Source organism: Hordeum vulgare, chromosome 3H, assembly GCF_904849725.1.
Source record: "Hordeum vulgare subsp. vulgare chromosome 3H, MorexV3_pseudomolecules_assembly, whole genome shotgun sequence".
Classification (NCBI taxonomy): domain Eukaryota; kingdom Viridiplantae; phylum Streptophyta; class Magnoliopsida; order Poales; family Poaceae; genus Hordeum; species Hordeum vulgare.
In genome coordinates this window covers 618052677-618075419 of record NC_058520.1, presented here as the reverse complement: position 1 = coordinate 618075419, position 22743 = coordinate 618052677, and the positions used below count along the sequence as shown (strand labels likewise).

Below are 22743 nucleotides of genomic sequence, written 5' to 3'. Positions count from 1 at the left end.
TGGCTCGTTGCCACAGGTGTCTAGCCCTAGACCACCAGGTTGCTCATTGTCGTGATCCCATCCGCTGCCGGCGATGCTGGGGTCTCGGGCACACATAGCGCCATTGCTACGCTATTTTACCTCCCCCCACAAGTCCCATCTTCTCACCTGCACCTCGCCCCTCTCAACCTTTGCCACCCGTGCTCTATCCTTCTCCTCCCCTCCTGCCTCAGCGCGCCACTCCCCTCCCTCCCATGGCTGACTTCATCCCTGTGCCGGCCGTGGTTTCCTCCGACGAGGAGGAAAACGTTTCGCCACCCACCCTATCCTCCCCACCCGTCAAGAACTTCTCCTATCACCAGCATGCCGACACTGCCGAGGTGAACGAATCCGAGGAGGAGGATCCTGAGGAAGTTGAGTTCGAATCAGGGGGGAATCCACTGATTCAGATTCAACCCCGTACATGCTTCCTGCATCCCCCTATTCACTGTAGGACTCACTCCAACGTGTTTATGCCTCACGTCTCTCTCGAGCATTTTCTGAATCTGGCCTTTGCTTATGTCAATCCACCACACCCCTCCCCCCAAGTCATGATCCGAAGGGCATTGGTCACTTGAGCAGGAAACCCTCAAGTAGCGCTTAGGGCTTCATCTCACGGAGCAGGACTTGTTGTTTTCGGCTCAGCCTATGAAAGGGAGGTCTCTGTCCTCTCCAGTCCTTTCAATTGCCCGTTCAACTCTGCGCATCTAGTTCGTCATGATGATACAGAGAACCGGTTCCTTTTTGACCTTGGTCGGTCTCCGCTTTAAACCTAGAGGACTTTCCCATCGAATATTGGTTTCCCGACACCATTACACACTCCGTTGTTCCTTTCGCTTGCCCTATCCAAATAGACCCGGTGTGTCTTACGGGTGTCGACTACTCGGCTGTCTTAATCTCTGTCAAGAGTCGTTCTATCAATGATATTCCCCACTCCATCGCCGTGCATGGCTTCTCTGGCCTCGGAGCCATCGCCTGTGTTATGGTGGTTCGTTCTGAAACGCTTCCACCGGACACTGCCTTCCTCGTTGCCTCTGGCAGCGACAACAACTCCAACGGGGGTGGTGGGGATGATGACTTCGACGACAATGGTGCCGATTTCCCTTCCGGGTTGGACTCCGAGCTAGCCCCGCCACCGCCGCCACCAGCCTCGGATCTGCATCATCAAGACCGCGTGGTGCAGCTGCCCGGAGGAAGGACCATGATGGCCAACCACAAGCCTCTGGTTGCAGCTGTGCCGCTCGACGTGCGCCTGGTGTCCGTCGATGTCAAGCTCTTCGCTGGCTTCTACGACGTGCGGGTTGTCGGGCGCAACGGCGAACGCGGTTTCTACCGCATCCCCATGCGACCTGCCGGCTCCCCTCGCCTGTTGGTGGCTAACCTAGCCTCTTGCTCCATTGGTTACCTCAATAGGGTGGGCACGATGGGTAGCTCGCGCAAGCTCATGACAGACGTCGAGGTCATCTGCTCTGACTGCCATGGGTGTCGCACCGGTCAGGTCATCTCCGGTGAACGCAAGGTCTTGCGTGCCATCGGCTGCTTTGACTCCGACCAGCCGCTCTTGCCGCTGGGCGCTCCCACTCCGCCTCTCCTTCTTCAAGCGGCTACGGCCACCAGCGATGCTGCGGCTCCCCTCGATCCCGCTTCCGCAGCAGCTTCTCTGCTCGAACCAGCGCCCACTGCTCCTGGCAAGAACACTATGGTCTACTGCAGGCGCAGTGCGCGCTTAAGGAAGTCCGAACAGGCTTCTCGCCTCTCCATGCTCGAGAAGGCAACCATGCTCAAAAAGCAGAGGCTCGATGGCAAGACTCCGGTTTCTACCGCCGTCCTGCTGCCGGCGAAGGAACTGCTTCTGCTGGCTGCGGCAGGCACTCCTCCTCTCACTCGTAGAGACGTGCTGCAGTTCGCGGAGGCTTGCGATGTCTCGGAGTTTGATCTCAACAAGGTGGCGCCGGAGTGTGCCGATGTGTAACGGCCCTATGCGTCATAGCCGAGGGCGAAGCCCTTCTCCATGCAGTCCTGCCTTCAGCGGCTGCTTTGCTTGCTTCGGTCTTTTTGCATTGCTTCACCATCAACTGCCGGCTACCGCATGCACTGTCTCGTCCTATTGTTTTTTATTCCAACCAGGATTAGTCTCTACCACCGTTGCTCCTTTGGCTACGGCCTGTGTAACTGGCCATCGCTGATTGTCTCCACGTTTTGTACCTGTGCCCTCAAATGTAACAGTGATCATCATCTTTTATCTCTTTTCTTTTCTTCTGCGGTACCGTTGCTCTCTAGTTCCCATGAATAGACAAATCAAAATTGCATCTTGGAACGTTTGGGGACTCGGGAGAGAAAACAAATGCACATACGTTAAACGATGTCTGCAATCTGCTACCGCCTCTATCTTCTGTCTACAAGAAACTAAGCTTGAACAAATTTATGTCTTTAAGGTCAGCTCCTTTCTTCCTCCTGGCTTCCGCTCCTTTCACTTTCTTCCTATGGGGCCTCTGGCGGAATACTAACGGCATGGGATGACGCCTATCTGCAGTGCACGAAGGTTCACCTTGGCCGTTTGGCTATTTCTTGCTGGTTTTCTCTCTGTGCCAATGGAACTTCCTTTATCGTATCCAACGTCTATGGTCCTTGTGACCGCATTAGTCAATCTCATTTCCTTGACTCTCTTCAGTCTTTTTCTAAGTCGGTTACTCTTGGATAATTATGGGGGATTTTAATCTAATTCTACGACCCTTAGATAAGTCTTCCGCTTCTTTTAATTCAACAGAAGCAAACCTGTTTGCCTCGACGGTAAATTCTCTACACCTCCAGGAAATCCCTCTTCTAGACAGGCTTTATACCTCGTCTAACCAACAAGATAACCCGACTCTAGTTCGCCTGGATAGGGCTTTTGTCAACATCGATTGGACTAACCTATTTCCTGACTCCGCTCTCACTTCCCTCACTCGCTCAACATCCGACCACGTCCCCATTGTCCTATCGGCCTCCACGGACATTCCCAAACCGTCCATCTTTCGGCTCAACAACCTGTTGTTATCAAACCCTGCCTTCATTCAACAAATCAACCAAAATTGGGCCAGTGTTGGCCAACTCCATCAATATCTTGGTTCAGCTGGCCGCATCTGCCTCAAGCTCAAACGTACTCGCAATATGGCCAAAAAATGGCTAGTCAACGCTAAAACCCCTAGGCGTCTTGCCTCCAACTGCTCCACCACTATTTTTGTGCTTGACAAGCTCGAGGAAGGCCACCCACTCTCTCAACTAGAGGTTACACTTCGTATTGCCGTTAAACTTGCTTTACATCGTCATAACAAGCTTCTGGCTGCATACTGGCGTCAACGTGCAAAAATTAGAGAATGCACTCTCGGTGACGAAAACTCCAGCTACATGCATATCTGCTCCTCTGTCCGCTTTCGCAAAAACCAGATCCCGTGCTTGCATGTCAACAGGGTGGCCATCAACTCCCACACCAGCAAGGCTTCCATTCTTCACGACTACTTCAAAAATATCATTGGAACTACATCTAACTCGGTCATCAATTTTGATCTTGACAGATTATTCTTTGACTCAAAGCTGAGCAGCTCGCAAGCTTGCTCTCTTATTAGACCCTTCTCCCTCGAAGAGATTAAAATGGCGATTCTTAGCATGAATGTGAATGCTGTTGGAAATATGCCCTAGATGCAATAATAAAATGGTTATTATCATATTTCCTTGTTCATGATAATCGTCTATTGTTCATGATATAATTGTATTAACAGGAAACAGTAATACATGTGTGAATAAATAGATCACAATGTGTCCCTAGCAAGCCTCTAGTTGGCTAGCTCGTTAGTCAATACATGATCATGGTTTCCTGGTCATGGGCATTAGATGTCATTGATAATGGGATCACATCATTGGGAGAATGATGTGATGGACAAGACCCAATCCTAAGCGTAGCACCAGATCATATTGTTCGTATGCTAAAGCTTTTCTAATGTCAAGTGTCTTTTCCTTCAACCGTGAGATTGTGCAACTCCCGGATACCGTAGGAGTGCTTTGGGTGTATCAAACGTCACAACGTAACTGGGTGACTATAAAGGTGCACTACGGGTACCTCTGAAAGTGTCTGTTGGGTTGGTACTAATCGAGATCGGGATTTGTCACTCCGTGTGACGGAGAGGTATCTCTGGGCCCACTCGGTAGAACATCATCATGAGCTCAATGTGACTAAAGGATTTAGTCACACGATGAAGTGCTACGGAACGAGTAAAGAGACTTACCGGTAACGAGATTGAACAAGGTATAGGTATACCGACGATCGAATCTTGGGCAAGTTCTATACCGACACACAAAGGGAATTGTATACGTGATTAATTGAATCCTTGACATCATGGTTCATCCGATGAGATCATCGTGGAGCAAGTGGGAGCCACCATGGGTATCCAGACCCCGCTGATGGTTATTGGCCAGAGAGGTGTCTCGGTCATGTCTACCAGTCTCCCGAACCCGTAGGGTCTACACACTTAAGGTTCGATGACGCTAGGGTTATAGGGAATTGTTATACGAGGTTATCGAAAGTTGTTCGGAGTCCCGGATGAGATACCGGACGTCACGAGGAGCTCCAGAATGGTCTGGAGGTAAAGATTGATATATAGGACGGATGGTTTCGGACACCGAAAGTGTTTCGGGCGTCACCGGTAACGTACCGGGACCACCGGGACCACCAGAGATGGCCCCGGGGGTCCACCGGAAGGGGGCAACGACCCCCGGGAGGCTAGATGGGCCAAGTGCGGGAGGGAACCAGCCCCTAGGTGGGCCGGTGCGCCCCCCACACTCAGCCCAAGGCGCAGGAGGTGGAGAGGGGGGGGGGGAACCCTAGGCGCTGGCCTAGGGGTGCGCCACCCCCTCCCCTTGCCCTGGCCGCCGCACCTCCCATCTGGGGGGGGGGGGCTGCCGCACCACCTAGGGTGGGAACCCTAGGGGTGGCATCCCCCTCCCCTCCTCCTATATATAGTGGGCACTTTTGGGCTTTTGGGGACACAGTTTTCCCTCTCCCTCGGCGCAGCCCTGCTCTTCTTTCTCCTCCTCTCTGCCGGTGCTTGGCGAAGCCCTGCCGGGAGACCTCGTCTTTCCATCGACACCACGCCGTCGTGCTGTCGGAGATCTTCCCCAACCTCTCCCTCCTCCTTACTGGATCAAGGTGCGGGAGACGTCACCGGGCTGCACGTGTGTTGAACGCGAAGGTGCCGTGGTTCGGCACTAGATCAAAATCACACCACGATCTGAATCGCCGCGAGTACGACTCCATCAACCGCGTTCTAGCGACGCTTTCGCTTAGCGATCTTCAAAGGTATGAAGATGCACTCACCCCTCCACTACAAGAAATATGCTCATACATGACGTTTTTTAAGACGTCGTTCATGAATTCGTCATAAATCTATGACGATTTCATCCGAGATTGTCGTAAACCGTTTGAGGGGATCAAATCTAAATATAAATTACGACGATGTGAGTCAAAAACGTCGTAACCGCATAAGATGAGATCGTCATAACTTTTACGACGATATAAAAATGTCGTAACATGTTTTTAGCACTTAGAGATTATTTTAAATGACACATGTCTCGACCAATCAGAATAGAGTCCATGGATCACCCTATTGAAAACGATTTGAGCCGTCCAAGTCGTATAGATCCAACGGTCCACACCCCCTCACCCTCTCACCCACCCAGCTCCTCTCTCTCCCCCGCGCAGCGAACCCTAGCCCATCCTCCTCCCTTCCAGATCGCAGCCGCCACCTCCTCCAGATCGCAGCCGACGACCTCCTCTCCTATCCCCACAATACCGGCGACCTCTTCTCCTCCAGCACCACCGTCGACATCCCGCCTCCACTCTGCAACCCGCCGCAGTCGCCCCCCCACCTTCTCCTTCTCCTTGTCTTCCTAGGAGGAAGGGCCCAGATCCAACCCCAAATTTCCCTCTGCAGCTCCCAAATCTTCATCGAACATCGACCATGTCGGCCTACTCACCGGTCGCGGGAGGACCTGCAGGGGGCTACCCAGGCGTTGTTCGACAGGTTCGGGGCCCCGGAATGCATGCCGCCGCCGCCGCGCAGCTGCTGTTCGGGCAGGTGAGCCAAGAACCACCGCCACGCCCAGCTTTGGCTTTGTTCCGTGCTTCATCAATCGCACTAACAGAACTCTGCTTTCTTTCCCCCCGTGTATCCAAGGCCGGCTCAATGCCACCTCCAGCGGCGCAGGGCAGGGCGACGGCGGCCGTGCCGCCGCGGTAGCGGCAGCGGGCGAGGAGGGGCCAGGCCACCGACCCGCACAGCATCGTCGAGCGTGTAAGCGACCCTCGCCGCCACCTTTCCCTTCCCTTCTCCCCCCAATCATTATGCTCATGTCCTCCTGCATCCTGCACTGTTCTTGACTTCCTGCTCCTGCTCCTCGCGGTTACCTTCTTCCCTTTGCTGCGTGGTGGCCGGCGGCCGAAGCCTGAATCCCCGTCGCGGTAGGTGCCGATTTGTTTGTCTGCTGCGTGGTGTACTGGTTGGTAGGTGCCCTTGCTAATCTAGTCCATTCACCCGTACCTGGTCTGCCTACCTTAGCCGCTTCTTCTTCTTCAGCGTGCCAGACCGATCTAAGATGGCCCTGTAGCGCGGCCCCATCTTATTTTGTGTGAATTCGTCTAGATTTGTTCTACCAACGGGAGTTGGAGTGTTAGAGTTCAGAGCAAGAGGAAATAGCTCAAAATGTTATGCTCTCATAGTCTCGTCGGAAGCCGTAGTGTTCCTGACTGAGTACCCTTCTTGGATTGACTTATGTATGCTAATATCTGGAATTCAGACACCTGCTGCTTCTGTATGTTAATATATTTGGAATTTTAGACACCTGCTCGTCACTGCTTTTCTCTTTGCCACGAAGAATACTTGCAATTGCTCACAACATCTGTCCCTACCGACTAGACTGATATGCGTGTTTATGCAGAAGAAATTACATTGTGGATATAATTTTCTCTCCGATGCAGCAAGATGACCCCATTCCTAAAATTTGCCTTGTTTTCCCATTCCACGGAGGACACTAAAAGAAAGTTAGATGGGGAAAGCTGATATAATTTTAAAAATACAACTAATGTACAAGTTAGTTAGTCCTGACACTAAATTCAGGTTTATTGTTTGTCTTAGAAGCACCTCATGTGTTTGTGTAGTTGTACAGTCTAGTGTTGTCAGCTCTTTACTTATGTCTTACCGTTTTAAAATTCAATTTTAAAAATACAACTACTGTAAACTACTGTACAACATGCAGCATCCAGTGGCTCTGATGACTATTTTTGCATCTCACCGTCTTAGCGTTGTGTCATGTGTGTCTAATTCATGGATTCAGCTTACGGCCTCTTATTCATGTTGACTTTTTTCTCATCCCTCCATTTGCGTTTCTTATGCATATACCTAGATTTTTCATATTTTTTTGCAAGTACGTACTTGTAGTCATGACACTAAGCGTTTTTGGTCTGTAAACTAAGCATACTCAGCATATCAATTAACCCAGCAAGTAAGCAAATTTTTACGTACGAATGAAAACTGAGAACTTTTTAGTTTGAATACTAGGTATTTTTTCATCATGGCAACTAAGAACTCTTTAATCTGGAAAGTAAGTATTTTTCTAGCATGGCAACTAAAAACTTTTTAATCTGGAAACTAGGTATTTTTGGCAACTAAGAACTCTTTAATCTGGAAACAAGCTACTTTCTACATGGCTTATAATCTGCAAGTGGGGAATTGCAGGTGGGGAATGAACTAGAGTCAGACTTATAATCTGCTCTGTTGTGTTTAGCAGGACGGGCATGTCGGGTTCCTGCTCTCCTGCTACGACGCACACCTCCGATACGACCGGCGAACCGACACCTTCACCGCCAGGTACCACTCACCACTCATCACTCCACCTCACCTGCCCGAGATCGATGTCCGTAATTGACTGGTTCATAAGCTGTTTCGATCAATCAGTGATCGATCGAGATATGTACATACAATGGTTTAATGCATGAAGGCGATCAGAGCGTGGGATATTTTCGTCTTGCTTTCAATGTGTTGATTGATGGTGTGTTGTGAACTGTGATAGGTACCCGCCCCACGGCCGGAAGCCGGCCAAGGAGGAGGAGGGCGTGCAATATTATTCTTGAGCTTCAATATCTATTGCACGGACTGATATTTCGAATGTGTCAAGGTAAGCGGCTGTTAATCAACCATGTAATTTTTCAACTGAACCGAAGCTTTAGCTAGTTCATTTTTGGATGCAACTCTATATTAGTGAATACCTTCAATAACAATAGAAATTCATTCAAACCATTAGTTGATTGCTTCGTTGGGAATTTCCAGTGAAAAATATAAACTTCACACAAACTTTATATTGCTAATAATGCGTAAGTTGAAACATGCCCAATAAGAAAGAACGTATATTATGCCCTATTCAAGTAGGCGCCTGAAAATCTAAAACCAATTAACATCTTGATATAAATTCATCACCCTAAAAGAGAGACCAAACATTTGACTATTTAAGGCATGTTTCACGAATGCAAGTACTAGAAACATAGACTTTCTGTCTCTAATAAAAAAAAGAGCAATACCATGACTTATTGACATATATCTTTCTTTCTTTCTAAACGCTCTTATTTTGATATAAATTCATCACCCTAAAAGAGAATCCATAGGAGCGTGCATTGCTCTCGCTGTGGCGGCACGGAACCGAGACGTCGATTTGGTCCTCCTCCTAGTCAACCCAGATATTGCTTTCATCAACCATGGTTTCTGCATTGCTCTGTTCTTTCTTTTGGTGACAGTAACTTCTTACTAACCAATCTGTATTTTGGCATCTTCAGGGACATCTTTCCACAGGTCACAGATGCAGCCTCTCTCAGCATTCCTGGATTTGGTCCCTGATCCATTCCATTTAAGCACCCGAGAGTTTCTAAATTTCCTCACAGGTTTGGCACCATCTCCGTGAACAGCGAGCTGAATTTTAATATGATATCTTCCCGCCTTGTACTAGTTTCAAGTGAGAAGAATAACGACCATATACAGAGTGTCAAATCAGTGATCTGTTCAAAAAAGAACCAAATCATCAGTGAATGAAAATACAACATAGGCATGGTTTAATTTTGTATGCAATTAGTACTCATATTGTTTTCACCTTGAATGTTAGGCGATGACGAAAACGATGGTGTCTTGCGTCCAAAGCATGTTCGGTGTGTTCGACAAATCTGTCCAGGAGGTAACAGCAGATATCATATCACACACATCCTTTGGAAGTAGCTACAAGTTAGGAATGGAAGCCTTCTATGCCCAGAAAGAGCTCCAGGCAATCGCCATATCCAGTTTACTCAATATGCAGATATCGTCATGGACAAGCCCGGCGGCGAGGGCGCCCCCAAGCACCAGATGATCGACTGCTACATCCACACCCTCGCCAAGGTCCTCGGAAGGTACCCATCCATCCAGTCTCGATCCCGTTGAATTCGCTACAGGCTTGTATTATCAGAGCTAACCTGTCCTGTTTCTCCTTCCCATAGGGTGTGTCTGAATACATCTTTTGGTTGTGCTGCAGGGGTTCCTGGTAATCTCTTTGTGCTCCCGGATTCCTATATTGACCCTTAACACAAGGACTATGGAGGTATTTCTCGACATGTTATACATATCCCGCAACCATGTTAAAATCTTGGGGTTGGCGATGATTTAGTAGTAGAAATGGAATCTCGGGCAAATGTTGGGGACGGTTTGATGATTAGGAACTTTATGATAATTACTCGAGTTCCTGTGGTGCGTTATCCGATTTAGAGCCAGACAAGGATCTTGTTGTGATTATTCGATATTGTTCAAGATTTAGGTGTCCAGGCTTGTGCTAATTGAGTCTTGTACTGTACTACTCTATTTGGTATGTGATGGCATATTTTGCACTTTTGCTGCAAGTGAAAAAATTGTAGGTTCCAACTTTGTTTCGTCAAAGACTAATATTACTCCAGTAGAACACTCGTGAACCATTGTACTAGTTCGAGTCCCATAGTTGTCAGTATAAAAAGATGTTTTAAAGTTTCAAACTGTTAAAATCTTGGGGTGCTTGGGGATGATTTAGTAGTAGATACGGAATCCCGGGCAAATGGCGGGGACAATTTGCTGTGTTGAACAACCATCTCTTGAGCGCATTGGAACAAGAGTAAACTGTTCAACTAAAACTGCTGACAAAACATTACTGTAAAATCAGCAGTAAATATGCTGCGGTGATTTGGGCCAAGCCCTTTGGCTGAGTAGAAAAAGTTAAAAGACCATCAAATCAAATGCTTGTTCAGTATGTTGCATCCAGTGTTGGCCACTGAAATAGTGCAAACTTGAGCAAACAGATTTGCTTCACAGAACTGTGCCAGTGACATACTGATATGTTTGAATATTGCAAAATAGGTAGTAATATTGTAGGTCGTGTATAACAACCCATGAGATTCTACCAGCCCAAACAAAATCAAAGGAAAGAAGCCAAGTATTCTATTTACTACCAATCAGTGTAGTTCGTAGAAAGAGATGTCACTCTTGGTCCACAGAAAACAGTAGTATTATTTTTTGAAATATAGCTACAGAACAAGGGAGGAAGGCAACAACTATGAAATCCCACTACAGATAAAAAGAATATCATGTATTGGGAAAACATGATTAGACTGAAACAAGCCACAATACTCTACAGTTCGCGGATTGTGCAATATTAATATTAGGCCACAAGACACAATACTCTACAGCTCATTGGCCCATGAACACGTGACAAGGAGGGGTGTGTGATGTGTACAGGGCCCTCACTCACAAGGAGCCCTTCACCAAAACCATAGTGTCAAATTACCACTGCATCTAAAATAACTTGTTGTGCATAGTGTCAAAATATTCATGTGATCTCAAACCTATTTTGATTTGAACTTGGCATATGTTTATGTCCAGTTTCTGTTAATTATCTTGAATGGTGTGGTACCGTGCCTATGCGCGCACAACTTCCTCTCACAAAAAAAAAAACTAAGTGCATGTCTCTCTCATTTTTGTTTGCATTTCTTTTAACATCATCATCAGGATGAACACAAATCTTTTTTATTTCTAATATTTTTTATATTTATTTCCTTTTGATTGATTCATGTGCAGTGTAATGTTCTTGTAGGATGACAAATTGTTGCATCTCGAGCATGTCTCATAGGAGAGTGGAATGAAGTCCATTGTACTGTTGGGATAGTAGCAGATGTGTCATTGTTCTATTGTGCAATTCTATCCACTCTTGCTATATTCATGTGTAAGGAAATGTATTCATGAGATGAGTTATTGTATTATGTAAACCTGGGAGATGTATTATGTGATGTTATATGATGGATGATTTTAATTTAATTTGAAGTTTTCTTGATTTGAATATAAAATAATGTTGGATTTAATATTGGACAAATAATTGAGTTGAAAAAGAACAAATAGAAATGAAACCAAGTTCTGAAACAAAAAGTTGCTGAATTCAAAAATGAAAAAATGCCAAAACTAAAACTGTATCAAATGTATGTATCAAATGTATTTGAGCACTAAAAGGCCAGGGCCCAAACTATAATGATAAAAAAATTCAATTTTTTCACTAATTATAATGATAAAAGAAATTCGAAAAAAATACTAAAGTGGCTGTAAATAGGCTAAGGCCCAAAAAGAAGCCCAATAAGAAAAAGCCCAAAAAAATAAAACCAGCCCATGTGATCAATTGAAATGGGCTGGGCTGATTTCAACTACGATGTTTTGATTTCATCGTAATTTTGACACGTAGGACTGCCACGTAGGACTGGGTTTGATTGCCAACGACGATTTAGGATCGTCGTAAAGGTTACGACGATCTAGAAATCGTCGTAAAAGTTACGACGATTTTGATCAAAACATCGCTGCTGTTCATTTGTGACGCTCCGTTTTCGACGCTTGGTTTTTCGTCGTGAGATCATCGTAAATTAAAAACCGTGACGATGTAGCGACGAAAAAATAGCGTCGTGTATTAGCATATTCCTTGTAGTGCTCTCTCGTTGCTGGTCTCTCCATAGGAAGATCTGAATATAAATCTGAGAATGGTTTCATACTTGAACCATACCTGAACCATATCCATACATTTATCTCTCAAAACCATACTTAAACCATACCCATTTGATGTCATTTTCAGCCCAACCAATAATAAATCCATTATTTTTTCCACCCAAACCAACTTAAACCCAATACATAACCGTGGGTTTAAAACCAATACATAACTATGGGTTTTCTTTAATATACATATAATTGCACAAATTGACAAGTTAAGAAGCAACTGAGATAGAAAAGGCATAAGTGCATCTACAACAGTTTGAGAACAAAGTTAGCCTTGAGATACAGTCAGCACACAGCAAAAAGAAAAAAAATGCCGACGTATGAATAACTCACTAACAAGTGTATTAAAACAAAATTACTTAGCTAAAGGACAAGCAAACACTTCCGTTTTTCATGTGGTATTTCTCCATAATACATAATTACATAGTGCATTACAACATGTATGCGGATCAAAGATATTCGTTCTCGGTTATCGTTGGTTATTGCACATAACCAATGCCTAGAAACCGGGTTGGACCCATAGTTTATAACCGTTTATAACCAAACTGTTTAAGCCCATAACCAACTATACCCAAACTGATTTCTCCACATACCCAAACCAAAACCAAACTAAAAAATGTTCAACCCAATAAAACCTAAACCAATCAAACCCAAAGTAATAACTGAACCGTTACACCCGGTTTTCGAATAACCATTTCCAGGTTTATCTGAATATGCGTAGGATTTTTTTTGAATTTATGCTACGTTTCCCAACAAATGCAAGCCCGGTCTCGGATGGGTTCGGCCCTCCATTTTTCAGGATTAACTGGGATCTTGTCAAGCACGATTTGCTTGCTCTGATGAATGATTCTCACATCGGCTCTGTCGACCTTCGTAGGATTAATAAAGCTTTCATTGTGTTACTCCCTAAACGAGTTAGAGCCTCGTCTCCGGAGAATTCCAGACCGATTTCTCTTCGAAACTGCCTCATTAAGATCAGCTCCAAATGTCTGGCATCCCGGGCACAACCTTTCATACCCTTAATCATCCATCATGACCAATCTGGCTTCATTAAAGGCAGAAGTATCGCTGACAATTTTATTTACACTGCTGATATAGTTGAAACTTGTTTCAAGCGTAAAAAATCAACGATCGTTCTAAAACTAGATTTTCACAAAGCCTTTGATTCTGTTTCTTAGGACGCGCTGGCGGCTATTTTAAAAGCTAAAGGTTTCCCTTCGAAATGGTGCGACTGGATTCAAAATCTAAATGAGATCAGTCAGTCGGCTGTGCTTCTTAACGGTAAACCGGGACCCTGGATTGCTTGCAAAAAGGGCCTACGGCAGGGAGACCCAATCTCCCCCCTCCTATTCATTAGTGTCGCTGATGTGCTCGAGCGTTTGATTCACCAGGCTTCCTCCAACGGCCTTCTGTCTCACCCCATTGACTCGGCCATTCCATGCCCGGTGCTTCCATACGTCGATGACACCCTAATTATTCTGCAAGCAGACCTGGAACAACTTCATACGCTTAAATCAATCCTGCTTCAATTCTCAAATGCCACGGGCTTGGTGATGAACTTCCACAAGAGCACCTTCGCTCCTATTCATGTCGAACCGGCCCTCGCATCTGCACTTGCATCAATTCTAGGGTGCACAGTTGCTTCCTTCCCTCAATCCTACCTAGGCCTGCCTTTGTCTACCCACAAACTAAACATCAAAGACTTTTTCTTCATCATCGACAAGATTGACCGTCGTTTGGCAGGCTGGCGAGGTGTCCTTCTTAACATTGTCGGACGCGCAATCCTGGTTAGAGCTGTTCTGTGAGCCCTTCCTATATATGCCATGACCGCCCTTTTTGCTGCCTGCGGGCATTGTTCAGGAAATCGATAAACGTTGCCGGGATTTTTTCCGGGCAGGACAGGAAATAGTCTCGGGTGGTCAATGTAAAGTGGCTTGGGAATTTGTCTGTGCTCCATTCTCGTGAGGGGTTCTAGGTTTTTCTTCTCCGCATCACTTAAACTCTTGTTTACTCCTCACTTGAATAAAATACACTCCGACATCCAAAATGCGAACTCCTCTCCATTGACGGCAAAATATGGTTGGTCGGTCTCTCGGGACGTGGACACTTCTCACCCTTTTCAATCCTTTGTTTGGCGAGACATTGCCAAGGGGATCGAATTCTTTCGGTCCGTAACTATGGTGCAGATCGGAAATGGGTTGACTACTGCCTTCCGGCTTGACCTATGGGTACCCAACAATACTCAGAATCTTGCAACTATCTTCCCTGCCATCTTCTCTCACTCCCTCAGGCCTTCGGCATCCGTTGCCCGAGTGCTTAGTGAACCCCAACTGCAACTTGACTTGGCTCCGAAACTATCTAACGCTGCAGACATTGAACTGGATAATCTTCGTACCTTGCTGGCATCTGTCTCCTTGAATGTGCAGGATCAGGACAAACGACGAGGACGTATCGACGGCAAGCCTCTAACTTGCAACTCTGCATATAAGGCGGTTTGGGCCAACAAACCTCTGGACCCCTTCGCGCCAGTAATCTGGAGGAACTATGCACCCAATAAATGCAGAATTTTCCTATGGCTTTCATGCAAGAATCGAGTCTTCACCAACGAAAGACACTTCAAAAGGGGGATAACAGACTCTTCCTCCTGTCCTTTCTGCTCGGCTTCGGAATCTGCAGAACACCTATTCCTTCTTTGCAACCATCTGGGACCACTGTGGCAGGAGCTCTCTGCTATCTCTGCCTCCCCTCCATCGGACTTTACGCAGCTTTGGGGATCGCAACCTGCTAACAAGACTCGTTCCACAATAATCACTGCGATTCTTTGGAATATTTGGAAAAGAAGAAACGCAATGGTTTTCAGGGGGGGAGCTACAACCTATCCACCTGGTTGCCAGAATGGCTGCAGACGACATAATGCTATGGTCGAACAGATGCTCCAAGGAGCACCCAACGCTTCTTCTGCGGGATTGGTGTACAATGTTGTTTCACCTCTCTGAGAGATTGTAATTTTTTGCTTTTTTCCATTTTTTTCCTTTCCTTCTTTCCTCCTTCCTCCTGGCATTCTCCTTGCCACCCCGATCCCTCTTCCCGCTCTTTTGTAACTATCCGTTTTTTCAATATTATTTGGTTCAGGCCGGCGTAAGCCCGCCGTAGCACCGTCAAAAAAAAGAAAAGGCAGAGAGGCACCCACACGTACACAACAACCTCTACCCAACCGATTTTCTCCTCCCAATACTTGGTACACAACAACTTCTACCCAACCGATTTTCTCCTCCGAATACTTGGTTGAAATCCTCGTCTGATGCACTGATTTCCTTGATTGTAAACGATGCAATGATTATGATTGAATAAAGGAGGATTTGATTGTCAAAAACAAAATAATTCTTACCCAACCGCCATGAGTACACAATAATGGGCCTGATAGATAAAACATCCTCTCAAAAATGAGAGAGTAAAACAACCTCTTAGACACATGCATGTGGGCCCCACAATACAACCGCAACCCCTATTCATCGGGAGGCTCCCTTCAAGATAGCTTAGACCAACTCTAGCACACCCCGTATAACTCGCGAACACGTAAAATAACCATTATTTTACAATTTCGGGCCAAAAAAGTGTCCCAAACACGCGATGGACCCTTGAAAATGTTTAAGGGGCGTGGTAAAAGTGCCATGTATCTCATGAAAGCGGTTGACAGAGGGGACATTTCATCCAGTGCTGGTTCCTTTCCCCATCCCACAGCGCCGCCGCCTGCCCGACGCCTGTGATTTCGTCCACGCCCGACGCCTGAATCATGCCGCCGGAATCACGCCACCGGACCGCTCCTAAGCCCGTTCCACTGTGCCGATTCGCCGCCCCACCGAATTGGCCGAGCCGAGCCGCCCCAGGTGCACACCGGACCGGATCGACCCCCACCGAGCCGCCAACAGCTCCACCTTGGATTCAAAAGTTTGCGGCCACCCCTGGCCACCACCGGTGGGTCCTTTCGTGCCCTTGTCTAGTTCGAAGTAGCCGTGGATTTGGCGAAGAAAATCCTTTCATGCGAGCTGGGGAGCGCCATTTTGTAGATGCATTTGAGCCATTGCGAGGAGTTTTTTCTCGAGGATTCCTCGTCGACATAGAGTCGCTGGCATTTTCATTCATTTCATTTAATTCATGTGTGAGATTTTCGTTATTGTTGTATTCATAACAGTTTTTGTATTGAATTATTACTTTATTTTGAAGATTTGCATATTTATTATAATCCGAATGATTGTTGTATTATGATTTGGATATTTGATCTTATGTTTTGTAATCAAATTTTAAAAATACCATGTATTTCTATGGGCTGGTGATGGCCGCGGCAGAACAACACCCCACATTGTAAAACTGTAAAACAAAATATTCCTCGGTGCGGGTGATGTTCTGCCGTGGCCTTTGTTAGTCTGTAAAAAGCGATTTTCACGAACTGTAAACGCGTGATATGAATCTGCCATATACGGGCCTGCTAGATTTGCTCTTAAGTGTTTTCAAGGAATATATGTGTGTATGTGCTTACTTTTGTCGCCTATGCATACCCATAGAGCTGGTGGTGTGTCCTCCGTGCATGTTTACCGGTAGGGCAAGCAAGCACCAAATGAAAGATTGTTTGGACTAGACTGGACTGGACTCGACTAAGCACCAAATGAATGGTTACTTGGACTGGACTGGACTGGCCGGAGGAGCTGCCGGTGGCGTACATGGGTTCATGATCGAGAGGTTGGAGGTGGAGATGGATGGATATCATATCCATGTCGCCATTGTCGTAGATCAGCCACCAGCTGCTTACATCATCTCTAGCAAAACCCATATAATGCTCTGATCCATAAAATAATCGTTGAAATATGGATGGATACAGTAAATGTTGTCCGATCAAACCCCGTAAACGCGTCTGACCCGTAATTTTTTTTACGGAGCGTGGCAAATGTTCGCCCTCAACCTTCAGATTCACAGGGTGGGAGGCCGACCCAAGCTCTCCCCTATCCACAACGAGATTTGGTGTGAGAGAAATTTCCACGCGTCCGTTCCCCGCTCCCCCCTCCTCGGCAGCCATTGCCCCGCCACCGCACGCTCCGGATCATCTTCCCCGTCATTCGTCGCCGCCATGGAATCCTCTCAACTATCCCACGTCAACATGGAGGTCACGCACGCGCAATCCCCTCCGGCGGATCTCGTCGCCGGCCATGTCGCCCCCACCATCGCCTAAGGCACCAACGCGTTTGCCTGCAAGCAACAGGGCAACGTTGTCGTGCACGGCGACAATCCGGCTGGCCCCGTTGGAAAGGCACGCGCGTCGGGCGCCATTGCTGTTGCTGAGAATAAAGCCATGTCCAACCTTCTTGCCGAAAAGAATAGGATCATGACTTTGTACCGTAATGACATGAACGACATCAACAAAGAATGACATGATATGACAAGGAGAGACATCTTGAAGAGGTGGATGCTAGCGTGTTACAGTGGTGGCGATGTTTTCTCATTGGGAATCAGAACCAATATCGCCGATCATTCCGGTGCCGGAGTTGGAACACGTGTCGGCGATGGATTCGGGGGCGACGATGACCTCCATGATGCATAGTGAAGAGCGACCAAGATACATGAAGTCCTTTTGCTTTTGTCTTTTAAAACTATGCTTCAATTTTGCGTGCGGACTATGTTTTATTGTTTGAATTTGAACTCATTTGTTGAGATCACTGTCAAATTCGCTTATTCTGGGTTTTCGGTTTGCGGATCAACGCGACGACGTTTGAACGGACCCCGCATAGCCGACTTTGTTCGCGCCCGTGCTGTCTCGTAAAACCGTTTTCCCACAAACTGTAAACGAGTTTTGCGAATCGGCTTTATACAGGTATGCTACAGATGCTCTTAATTAGTTAGCTTGGCCATAACAGCCAGCTTAGGCAGATGATGGTTCGATTCCATCTCCCGACCGATCGATCCAGTGGAACAGCAAACGCACTGTGACTGCCCAACAAACAGACTAGTTTGGCACAAGAGCACTTCTATGCCGATCGTACCAGCAAAGTAATCCCCATGTGTTAATTATATATATAATTATAACTAATATAATGATATTCACTCCGTATTTTGCATGAAACGCTGCTGTTCAAAGAGAGGTCTCTAGCAGTTCATTTTTTTTTCAGTTTTAGTTAGACGTCGATGAAAGTCACTGACTGGATTTTTTTTGAAACAAAAAGTCACTGATTGGATTTCACTAGACACAGAAATAATCATGTATCTTCCGGTCAAAATGTTTCAGCAGTCTCAGTAGCACACAATAATTCAAATAAACTTCAATACATTCTTTGTTTCTTTTCAAATTAATGGTTTGGTCTCAACTGAATGAATGTTCAGGTCCTTTGGCCGAACGGAGCTCGCCGAATGTCACTGGTAGTCTAGCTAACAAGCAGAGAGATATGTCAAATATATTTAACAAAACAAACCATCAGCAATATGTATGGATTATTTTTGTTTTGTTTTGATTAAGAAGTGTTTTGAAATGTTTTTTTACGTTGGGGGTTGGGGCGTGATGGTGACGGTCGAGGCCTTCTCGTGCCTGTCATTGTGGCAATGAGCCGAGTCTTTCAAGCTTTTAGGCCCTGTTTGTACATCGTTTCTCTTTTAAATAGCCTTCTCGTGCTTGCTTTTAGGCCTTGTAAACATTACATGCCTAGGCCGTTGTTTCACTTCCGGTTTAAATTTACACCACGGCCAGTAAGTTATACACATCGGTATTAAAATACATCCATTCCATACACGACTTGAGTGTTGTCTTGCCCTCTTAGGATCATCAATATTTTGACCCGTCGGTATGTCCGACTTAAAGTGTACTTGGACCTTTCTAACCCTGCATACATCCATTTGGGTTGTCACATGATAAGATGCACCGTTGTCCGATCAAAGGCCATAGTGATCAGGCCCTGGTTCGTGAGAAGCTTTTTTTAAGTAAATGATGCAAATTTATTGATAAATAGGACATAGTACATTAGATCAAACAAAAACAAAATCAACAAGATTAACCATAATTAGTTACATCAAAATCCTCTATGCTCATTGACTTTAGATCCATCTTTTGCATCTCGACTTCTCTCCATACATCAGCGAAGAATGAACAGAAGACAAGCTAGACTAACCAAGAGAATGCGGGTCAAAAGAACCAAATCACATGTATACTAATGTGGACAAGCAAGAGCTCAAGTTGTTTTCACCTTTGTATAGGAGAAATCAGCAAATGCGCGGCCACGGATAAGGAAAGAAAGTAAAACAGAGTTAAAAGGTTACACAAAAGGATGATATCAATATTATATTAATAGTGAACGATTAAAAGTGATTATAGTCGCCATTGCATAAAAAAAATAGGAAACATGAAATGGCAGGGTCTATACTGTTCAAGAACACTAGCAAGAAGATAATTAATCACCCAAGTAAACCCCAAAGGGTAGTTTTGATAAACAGGAAATGCATACTTAAAAAGGTCTAGAAATGTTGAGAAAATTGCATAAGGCTTCCAGAAGATTTTTGATTATTGGAGCATCTCCAACAGGCGCCCAAAAAACTACTCCGCTTGCTAAAAGATTCGTTTTTTGGCGCTGGACACCTCCAACAGACGCTGCAAAACAGTGCGCGTCCTAATTTTTTTTGGGCACGCGCTTAAAAATACTATTGCGCGCAGCATATTTGGTGCGCCGGCTTGCACGCGCAACAAACTCTGAGCTGCTTCATGTGGGGCCGCTGGATCGGGCTGGACTGGGCGCCACACTAGCACGCATCTGTTGAAGATGCTCCGGTCCCCGCGCTTTAAAAATGCTACAGTGACGCGCTAAAAAATTTATTGAGTGCGGATTTTTTGCTCTGCGGTTGGAGATGCTCTTAGACATTATAAAGATGTTTGAGAAAAGAATCTAGAAGAAACTAAGAACGACCATGAAATATTTAGGAGAAAAACCATAAGTTTAGAGAATTTCTAGAGTTGGATGTTCTAAGTCTTGGATGTAGAATATTTATAGACTAGAAATATTGAGATATGATCAGTTTATAGAATTCCAGAGTAAGTTTGTTTATCAAAGAGATTCCAGAGTTGGATATTTCATATCCTGGTCTATAATCTTCGTGGATTAGAATTTTAAAAATATCTATGCAACATTACTTTAAAGAATATAAATAAAATATGTTACATATTGAATGGTTTGGATGGTTGCCACTTTTTGTTAATACAGTTGTAACCCCGCCAATCTAACTATGCAAAATCATACTATACCTATTGAATATTTTTTATTCTGTGCATTTAACATGTTTCTAAATGTACACATAATTTTATTAATTCCCACTTGCATAGAAGTGTTGATCTAATGTTGTGATCCATGCAAGGTTCTATTTTTTAAATATTATTAATAATAGTTTTTACTATTATTTGGTACTGGATTAAAAATATTTTACAACATTGTGAACAATTATTCCTATCAGGTTTGGCTTAGAATAAATATTTATTGGGTATATAAATATTACAATTTATTTGGACAAAATAAATAAAATAACATAATATGATGTGCATTTTTATATTTTTCAATATTTTTTTAACATCAACAGATAAATAATATTGTATGAACTATTAAATACAAAGACAGAGAAAGACGCATACAAATGTATCATATTAACTTAAATACAACCAATGCTAATTATCTATACTTCTTTTTCACGTGTTAACAATTATAATGCCAAGAAAAAAAAATTGAATTTGTTTGGAAAGATATTAAATAATATTCTTAGACCAAAAATAAAAATATATCATATAGAATTGATCTAATTGTTAATAATGAAATTTGAAAAAAAATCAAAACAAAATTTATATTTGATATGATAACACGTATTTAGTACCCACTTAGTTAAATATTACATTATCTATATTTATTTAATTTTTCAAATGTCTGAGCCATACGTCATATTATTCAGACAAAATGTCTAGGTTGGGTTTTCTCTTTATTTATGCTGTTGAGCCAAACCAATCGATTCATTCACAATCAGACGCTATGCACTGTACAAGATGATAAAGAGAGGATGATTAAGGTTGTTGGAAGTACAAAGCGGAGACACAATAGCCAATATGCTTTCATAAAAGAAAATAGAAACATGGTTAAAGAACACCATAATGGAATTGATAAACACATATCAATAGATTTTCTACAAAAATTATACATGGATGATCATAATCCTGGTCACTAGATCATTTTTAGGATGATCATGTGTATGTACTCTCTTTGGCCAGATTCAGTCTGTCCAGCCTCAACATTATGTTTGCAGTTTTTCCACTGCATAAAAGCACACTTGAGAGAGATAACTACGTAGCGAGCAAATAAATCATCGCCAAAAATATTTTCTAGCGGAATCACCAAATTATACTTACATATTCCCTCTGTAAAAAAAATATATTTCTGTAGATCGCTATATTTCTTTACGAAGGAAGTAGTATTTTTTTAGACATACACACACTTGTAATGTGAGAACCATAGACAGTTGAACAGGCCGGGGCCGGAACACCTTTTGAAGTTAACGTGGGAAGCCCAGTCCAGGATTGCGCCTCGCCATTGAAAGCCCATTGTGAATAACTAGGGCCTCTCAAAGCTGGTTAGGCCGACCGGAGGCGAGAGAGGGTCAGCCATGGCGGCGGTGGATCTGTCGAAGCTGGTGAAGGAGAAGCGGTTCTGGGCGGCCTCCTTCCTCATCGCGTGGGCGGCGGCGCTACAGGTTCCGTGTCACCTCATCCCCCCTTCCCCTTTGCTCCAGTCCAGAAATGAACCAAAAAAAGTCGGGATCTTTAACCGCGGCAGGGGAAATGGTACTGTTTGCAGGGGCACATGATGTGGTTGAAGCGGCAAGACGCCTTCAAGGACAAGTTCGGCGACCCCGAGGCCCCCAACAAGGTCACCGAGCAGCCGCCCGACGACACCACCACCAGACTCGCCGGCGAGCAGGGGGAGCTCACCGCCGACGCCGAGATCAGATAGGTAGCTACTAGGTAGATGGACGAGTACGGGATCCTTCTTTTATTTTGCCCTGTTTTCCTTGACGGATCAATCACCATGGGGGCGTCTAGCTCTGTCTCTGTAATTTAGTAATACTTCTTGGCAGTGCAAGCTTGCTCACATAAATAATGTTTGCTTGTTAAAGTACCTGCTGTCTCTCCGGAGGTAGGAGGTGGCCGGTGTTCATCGCGGCTAATTAGTGCTTTTCTTAATCTTGTCAGCATCAAATTATCATCATCCCAAAGCTGCTCTGCTTGGCCTCAGCCTGACTACATCACAAGTCAAAACTTAGGGTACTCTCAGCCCTGCCTGACTAACTGAATGATGGAATGCGGTTTCTGTCTGTCTGTTTCTTTAGCCTCCTCTCCGGCCTCATTGAATGTTGGATTTCAGTTTCTGTTTGATTTTCTTGTCTCAACTATCAAAGCAGATACTTGATGCTTACAACTCCATAAGAAATCCGGGGGTGTTTGTTTTACTAGTTATTACTACCTCTGTACCGAAATACTTGCAGCTGGGGGAAACTAGTACAAGTTCCCCCAACTACAAGTATTTCGGTACAGAGGAAGTAGAAGTAACCATCCCAAAGC

The 22743-nt window shown here is 44.9% G+C and overlaps 1 long non-coding RNA gene across 1 annotated transcript; it reads left to right on the top strand.

The window, feature by feature from the left end:
- The first annotated feature begins 21732 nt into the window (after positions 1–21732).
- Positions 21733–22297, top strand: LOC123441203. Its single transcript, XR_006630427.1, has 2 exons — positions 21733–21875; positions 21980–22297. It is a non-coding gene; the product is annotated as an uncharacterized LOC123441203 (long non-coding RNA).
- The last annotated feature ends 446 nt before the right edge of the window (positions 22298–22743 follow it).